At 40.1% G+C, this 8745-nt stretch overlaps 1 pseudogene; it reads left to right on the top strand.

Moving 5' to 3' along the window:
* LOC103148106 (neprilysin-like) overlaps positions 1–8745 on the top strand; it is a 73736-nt pseudogene that overhangs the window by 48219 nt on the left and 16772 nt on the right.

Here is an 8745-nt window from a genome sequence, read left to right as displayed (position 1 = left end):
GGAGACACTTTTGGTTTTGGTGAAACGACTATTGCTAACAAATGTTTTGCAGGCATGTCGAGCTTACGAGCAGTTCATGTTTGACCTGGCTAAGCTGATCCGTTCTGACCGGGGACTGGATATCAATGAAACCCACATAAGGGAAGAGGTGACACGAGTTGTGGATCTGGAGAGAGACATCGCCAATGTGAGCATTCATCTACAGTTCTTTCAGTTCACTCAAGTTGTAATGTGATGCCACATTTTGGTGTTTGCTCTTGTCTTTGTCTAACTAGAGGAATTTCACAGTTTGTTTTTCCACCAGTAAGGAGTGCATGTTAATGATCTGTTGCTCAAACCTAAAATACGTGAATTGGTCGAACCAAAGCTGAAGAATTTTACACTAAATTAAGGGCGGAGATGCAAAACAAACTGGGTATTTATTCATTTATTCATCTGATATCTTCATTATTCATCACACAAATTTTCCCTTAGTGATTTGAATTAAGTAAGTCTTATTTAAAGCCCTATTGGCACAGGAAAAACTTTCTCAGGACCCACTCTGTGTAATAAATAAATGAATCCCCAACATCTGCTTTTTATGTGGCACATTCACACCACTTAAGCAAAATCTCAGGCTTCGGATCAACCGAAGCCTGAGATTTACAGACCTCTCCCAGATGGACTGCACAGCAACATTAAAACGGTAAAGGTACTGTTGAGGCCATGGCAGTAACAGCTTGGTCCTGTTACTGCCAGCTGTATGGCAGAAATTACAAAAATGACTGATCTGCATCTGATTTTGCTCCTCCTCTTCAGCCTTTTGTTTTTTATGCTGTACATTACAGGTCAATGCGGCCTTCATGGCCTGGGACTCATTCTAGACGAAAGCAAATAAAAATGCACCAAGGAAACAAAAACTGCCTAATTATGTATCGGATCCCATCCGTTTCTTTCCAAATCACAAAAATGAATCTTCACTCTCATTGGATCTGTATTATCACAGGACCTCGGAGTTCAGTGGAAATGCAGTAGGTCATTTTTACTTTACAAATTACTGACGAGCCAATCCGCACACAGCAGGGTTGAAAACGGAGAGAATTTCTGTAATTACTTTAAATAATTTTACCTAAGGACCACATACTATTCCATCAGAATAAGGCTTATGCTGATTTAAAGGTTCAGCTTCTATCAAAAAATTAACTCTCAGGTGTTTGAGAGTTTGGTTTCCAAACTGTTTAATTCTTCAGCTTCTCTCATCAGGACAACCATGATGAGAACAAAGAGACTGTGCCTAGTTTCAAGGTCAGATAGTTGTCTTATATTTTCAGAAATCCAAAATGTCCCTTTCTTTGGATTTAAAGACAGTTACTGACACTGATAATATCCAAGACATGGGGAAAATAACCAAAATCCTTGGCAGTATTCAATGTAAACAAAGACATGCGTGTTTGGGGAATCGGGTGGACTTGATCAGTCGGCCACAAACTTCAGAAAACATGTGATGTAGGCTTTTAAGCAGTCAAACTGCTCTCCAGTTTTCCAACGTGTAACTATTCTACAGAGTAAAAGGCAGATTAGCATTGTAGCATTATACATTAGTTAAACATGGATTATTTCTCAAACGTTTCTGAAAGTCTAATGTAGCAAAAACTAAATTGTTCCTGTACAATTTAGTTTGCATAAGAACATATTGCATCCAGGGAAGACTTTGAGAATAATTGTCAAAGATCCTGAAACCAGTTATATTTCAAAGATTCAGACGCAATGTTGGTATGACACGGTTGCTGTGACTAAATTGAACCCTACCGTGGTCTTCAGAGATCAGGTCATTTGGACCCCACACGTTTTTTTCACTGTGTGGGGTCGCTCTCACTGCATGTCTTTTTGAGTTTTTCTGCTTTTTTTCTGTGTGCGTTTGTCGTTTCGGGAATTGATGGTCTGATGGGATACCTACTTCCTACTAGCCCTCGATCTGACCGTGTTACTTGCTGCACTCCTCCTGAGCCCGTGTTACTTGCTGCACTCCTCCTGAGCATTGTGCTAAGACTGCAGGAGGGTTAAAAGATCTGAGGACTTGGCTAAGCAGAAGCACTCAGACTGTAAGAATGCACAAGCCGCTTTGTTTGAGAGATTCACCGTTTTCAGCACAAAAACACGGCTCACTTATCGGTAGCTTGTGTTCCTGCTGTTACTAGCTCCAGGGGAGAAGGGATTTGCCATGGCTGTCATGTAATACAAGATGTGCCCCGCTCGTGCTATAGATCAAGAAATGCAGACGTAGACGCCGTCGAACATTCTCTTCCTTCGGAAATGTAACCACAGTTAAAGATTTAAGCGACGTAAAATAAAAAGTAACATGCTGTGCAGCAGAAAGCAGGCAACTCACAGGAATAACTCTGCAATAGACCTTGTAATATATATCCTGTGATATACAAGGCTTTTCATGAGACACGTCTTTGTTGTAAAGGAAATTAAGAGGGTCTATGCCAGAGGTGTCCAAAGTCTGCCCTCCAGAGCCGGTATGCTGCATGTTTTGGTTCTCTCCCTGGTGGTGGTTACTGCCTCCTCAACATGTTGGTGTTCTGCAGAGGCTTGCTAACGAGCCATCATTTGATTCAGGTGTGTTGAAACAGAGAGAACTAAAACGTGCAGGATGCCAACTCTTGATGGCTGCTTTTGGAAACCCCTGCTTTATGCAAAATCTGGCGCTCGTTTTACTGCTGCCACAGTGAGTTACGGGGGGCTGGAGCAGGAGAAATGCTCCGTGTACCTGTTTAAATTCATGCAGACCCTTTGAATATAAACTTGAGCAAATTGCACTTGCTGCAGCTTTGTGGACCATTGACAACTCAAATGTTTTAAGCCATAAAACTGCTGGCATCCAATATTTTTTTTTCTTCTGCACTATACCTCTGTGGGTCCTTTGGGAAATTGAGAAATGGACACTTTCTTCTTTCTTTTTTTTTTTTCCTGTGGCAATGCAGACTTCAGTTTTTGGCCTTTGATGCCTCCTCAGTCGAGACTTTCTTCTGGTCCCTGTAGGCTGGACATATTCCTTATCGCCTAATTCTAACTCAAGCTTATCTCTGCTCACTAAATGTACAGCAAAAATCTCATGTATAATTAAGATCTTGTTTTAAAATGGACATTGTCCTGTAAACAGCTTTTTCAGACCATCTTCACACCCAAACGAGTTCTAAGCCATTGTGTAAGCAACTCAGTCGTTGTACGACCGTCTAGATTTAAATAATCTAGATTTTATTAGGTCATTACACTGAAGCTTTGAATGCATTGCAATGCACTCAACTTTTTTTTGTGTAACTTGGGATTTTGCTGTTTGTGTTTCACAGAATGTTTGCAGGAAATATTAAGCTGAGGTGGTTCTATTTCTATTGAGGCATAAGACAAACTACAAACAAGAGGGCACCCTTTTTTTGTCATTATTGTTTAGCCATTATCTAAGAACTGATTTTAACTCATTTTCTGCTTATTGCTACAAGTGCAACATTTCTGTAAAAATGATTCATTACTGCAATCTTCTCAATTTCTTCAGCAGACATATTTCTTGATTTTATTGCTGTGGATATTTGCAGTTTCAAGGAGCGTAGTCAGGGGACTGAGACTGATAGATGGTGTGACTTTCACACTTTTAACTCTTTCCATGCTGAGGCATCATGCACAAGCTTGCTATAAAAAGCATCATGTATCCATGGGCTTTTCAGACTGAAACATTTATTTTTGTTCTTAAAGGTACTGACATATTATCAAACTACAGCTCTACTTCTAATCAGTGGCATTATATTGTAGTTTCTTTATATCCATAATCATTTTAAATACCTTCCTTAAAACAGCTTGTGTTATCACTCATTTATATTTGGTTTGTAACTCTAAATACCCATAATCACAAATTCTGTCATTTAGAATGAATTTTATGGATATTTGAGATTGGTTTTACCATTATTTCTACAACATAAAATACAGGCTATTAGTGAAATCCACATTGGAGTTCTGTCATTTGTTTTGGCTGAAACCTATTTTATGTTTTATGGTCAGTTGGTTTATGTTGGTTTATGACTTTCTTTTTATCCATATAATAAATACTGGATATTACTTTTTTTTTAATAATTAGGGTTCTGAGCCTTCAGGAGCGAGCCAATGTAGGGCACGACCGTTCGCCTGCTTCCAGCGGAGCAGCGAACTTTGTTTCACTCCGTTTTTCCATTCTTCTCATGATTCTCTACTGAAACTTGTACTGCAGCATACCCCCTGAAACTTATGACAACTTTGATTTGGTATCCAGGTTCAGTGTCCACACCACTATTCAGATACAAATATTCAGCCACATTCACCTGTAGGTGTCGCTGTGGTAGAAAATACATGTTCCATCTTGACTCAAAATTGATTCTTGGAAACATTCTCCAACAGATGAGCATTGCATTAGTTAAACCCAATCTCGCCATCTAATATCAACTCTGAGCCAAATAAAACCTGGCACAATATATACTAAAGAAGCAACAAAATAAGTAATTGCAGCAGATTTTTTTTGCCCAGTTAGAACGTAATGGCTAATTGTATATTGAGGACTTTCACGACAGTCCTGCATTTGAAAACTCAGGACCGAAAACAGTCCTGAAAAACTGCAGACTCTGTTGAGGCACGCAGTGTGCCAGCGAAGCCCAGGTCAAGGGACGAGAGTGTGGGGAGCTGGTGAAAGGAGGTGGACCTGCCGGGTCAGGCGAGGAACACATTGTTACTGCTGCAAATTAGTCTTACATCTATCAATCTTCTTCGCTTATCCATAGTTGGGTTGCGGGGGTAGCAGCCTGAGGCCCAGACTTCCCTCTCCCCAGCCACCTGAGCCAGCTCCTCCGGGGGAAACCAGGATGTTCCCAGGCCAACTGATAAACACAGTCCCTCCAGCATGTTGTGGGTGTTCCTCTGGGTCTCTTCCCAGTGGGATGTGCCCAGAACACCTCACCAGGAAGGTGTCCAGGAGGCATCCTAAACAGATGCCTGAGCCACCTCAACAGGCTCCTCTCGATGTGAAGGAGCAGTGGCTCTGAGTCCCTCCTGGATGACTAGGTCTAATTTTGTTTTTTTTTTCTTTTGATATTCCTGATTAATCTAAAGGTTTTCACCACATATTTAAATTTTTATATTTAATTTTAAACACTATTAGCCATAGGATTTCAGACGTTGGTCAAGATCAGAATTGTCTTTAGAAATTCACAGTATTCAGTAGAAATGGGATCTGTCAAACCAATGGTAAACATGAAAGTTGAAACATTAAATATGTTTTAAAGGTCATATCTATTATCATAATTTGGCCTGGCAACCGTTGCCATTAGCAGCACCAGGTAGATTCATTAGCATGAGCTACCATTAGCGTTTGTGTAAGCAGCAATTGTGTTGCACCCACTTGTTACTTTTTTTCTTGTCAGCAACCTCCTTGGGGAAGATAACATTAACCTTTTGTGGTTTCCATAAAATCCTACCATTTTTATTCATACATGCTGTTTTTTTAATCTGTTGTACTTGTGCATTTAATAGTGGAACAGGCAAATGTTAGAGTCATGGCCATTTAGTATTTTAAAGTCCTTGGGCATTATATTTATTAGGCGTTTATGTGACCAATATCATTTTGGGCTTTAGGCTATTCGTTATGTTTGCCTTGGAGTTAATCAGCCTTGGAAATTAAAGTGCACTTAATTCAGCATAATTGTCACAGTATATTAGCATATTCAGGAAAGGTTTATGGTAAAAAATAATGTGCCTAATATGAACGTCTTTTTGAAATGAGCTTGACATGTCAAACCCCAATATTTCCCTAGGAATCAATAAATTTGTAACCCTGTTTTGTAAGTCTGCACTGGTCCTATTGCTTACAAGCTTTCTTCCTCTCCACTCTGCTGCTCACTATTACAAGGCAGTTAAACCATTCAAACTCTGACAGCTACAGACCCGAGGCCTCCTGGGCTGCACATGCTTCATGCTTCTGGAGATGTACCAAGAGTGTAAATGTGTTGGGAAAACAGGATTTTTGATGGAGTTTTTAAATTCCAGTCTTATGTTTTGTTGCGTTTTGTTGTTTTTGTTTTTCTCCCAGGCCACTGACACACCAGAAGATCGGAACAACCCGGTGTTGCTTTACAACAAGATGGAACTGGGGGAGCTGAACAGAAACTTCACTCTTGAAATTGACTCTCAGGCAATTCTAACATCTTGGCTTGCAAGCATTTCTGTTATTTAAAGTTGGTGTTAAATATCTTAAACTCTTTTTGTTTTGTTTTGGCTCAACCTGAAGAAATTCAACTGGAGTTACTTCACAGCTAAGATAATGGACACCGTGAACATCAGCGTTCCTGAATCGGAGAAAATCATCAACTACTCCCCAAACTATTACAGAAGACTCAACTTTGTATTAGCCAAGTACACCAAGAGGTGTGTAAGATTATACAAATTACATGGTTATTGTCTTCCAGAGAAATTGCTTACCTTTGCAGTAATAGTATGCGTTTCTGTCGAGGTGAGAGTCTCAAGATGTGGTCAGAAAAATCTGGTCACACTCTGCAGTTAGATCACTGCAGGATCATGTCGATGTCCTTGACCTTGCTGCGTTTCCTTTTTTGCAGAGATCTGCAGAACTACATGGTTTGGCGGTTTGCTATGAACATGGTGGTGGGGATGAGTCGAGCTTACAGAGACACCAGGAAAGCTTTCCGCAAGGTACGCAGCCTGATATTTCCCTGACATGTTGACTTGGGAAAACTACTTTCATGAATGTCCTTGCAATGTCTTTATAACAATATCAAGCTGGAAAGTTATTGTACAGTGGTTAAAATGTACTTGTAGTTATTAAAAACAAAACATTGCGATAGTTTCATAGCTGTTGAAATTAAAAAAAAAAAACATAGACTCTGAAATCAAAAAAAGAAAGATGTCATCATAAATGAATATGCTGGACTGTTTCTTAAAATTTCATTAATGAAGTTATGTGATATTCTCCAAGTCCTTTATTTGTCCAATGACGGTACAGGTTGAATTGAATTACTAATGATGGTAGAATCATGTTACCTGCTAATAAAACCCGTCAACAGCTTCTCATTTTGATGCTACACAGATTTTAATGAATAGAAAAACATGTCGGATTTGTATAAAAAGTAAAACACATTCTGTGTATCACAACTGTCTTGCAAAGGCTTTCATAAATTTTCTCACACTGTCACATTAAGAAAGAAAATTGATTTTATGTGACTAACACAAAATAGTGCAGAAGTGTAAAAAAAAAAAAAAACCAACTATACATGACTTGCACAATTTGAGTGCGCATTTTGTATTCAGCCCATTTTACTCTGATGCTCTCCCCCAAAATATCCAATACAAGTAATGACCTTCAGAAGCCACATAATGTGAAATATTAGTTAAGGAAGCAGAAAGTCCACGGTATTTCTGGCGTAGCAGCAAAAGTCCATTGGCTCAAGTGGGAGAATCTGAGACTGTTGGCCTTGAGCTCTGTTGAAATGACTGAACAGGAGCAGAGAGGCTGGTTAAAATCTACTGAGGAAAGTACAGAGCATTCCTAGAATAAATCCTACAAAAGGCATCAAAAGATTTGAGCTTGAGGAGGAGGTTTACCTCCCTGCAGGACAATGACCGTAAACATCGCACCACCAATGGACTGGTTTGGATTCCAGTCTGTCATGGCCAGATTCCCTTCAACTTTTATGTGTATGGCTTATGAACTTTTTCATAACCCATCATTTTTCTTTTGCTCCACTTCCTAAAATGGAAATCAGTTTCATTTGAACACAAATAAGATCTTGCCATAAACTTTCTCCTTCACTCACAAATTTTCTGTCACTACCTTCCAAATAGGCTCTGTCTGGGACAACATCAGAGGTGGCCGTGTGGCGACAGTGCGCACTGTATGTCAACAACAACCTGGACAAAGCTGTGGGACGACTGTATGTGCAGGAGGCTTTCTCTGAGAAGAGCAAAGAGCTGGTAGGTAGAGGCTGAACTGGACCAACTTTTGTCAAATTAAAAAAAGCTTTATTGAACAGCTTTCTTTGGCAAGCTGAACTGATGACATAAAAATAGTGAGTGTTTTTATGTACGAGATGGTTTAAGAGACATCTGTAATTTTGTCACCTGTCTCGTGTCTGTGCCTCAGTGTTGTCGTGTTTGCATCCACTGGAAGCAGCTGAATGAGGTGTCCTTGTTATCATGCTCACACCACCTACGCTGTAAATCTCAACTGTGTGCCTCTGTGTGTGTGTGTGCACACGCAGGCTTTGCCACAATACTGTGTCGTGTATGAGTGACACTGTCATAACTCTTAAGTATCTCAACTTCCATAAAGATGTTTGCCTACTCAGACAAATCCCATTTCCCTGCTGTGTGTGTGTGTGGGTGTGTTTGTTTTTAATACCTTGTGGGGACTATTTTCCTGACACTACATTGTGGGGACCCACTGCTCCTTGTGGGGACCGAAGCCTGATCCCCACATGGGGAAGCACTGTTTTTGAGTCGGGCATTAGATTTAGGATTAAGGTGTGAATTGAGTTTTGGTTAGGGTTAGGATAAGGGTAACGTTTAGGCTGTAGAAATAAATGGAAGTCGATAGAAAGTCACCACAAAGATAGCCACACACACATGCAGGTGTGTGTTTGTGTGTGTATTTGGTTAAGTGAGAAGTGACACATGGCTGCTCTGAACATCCAGCTACGTATCTGCTTCCCCCATTCCTCAAATTCATGACCC

Source organism: Poecilia formosa, unplaced genomic scaffold, assembly GCF_000485575.1.
Source record: "Poecilia formosa unplaced genomic scaffold, Poecilia_formosa-5.1.2 Scaffold197, whole genome shotgun sequence".
In the NCBI taxonomy this organism is placed as follows: Eukaryota; Metazoa; Chordata; class Actinopteri; order Cyprinodontiformes; family Poeciliidae; genus Poecilia; species Poecilia formosa.
Note: the sequence above shows the minus strand (reverse complement) of the source record. Positions and strands in the feature narration are given on the sequence as shown.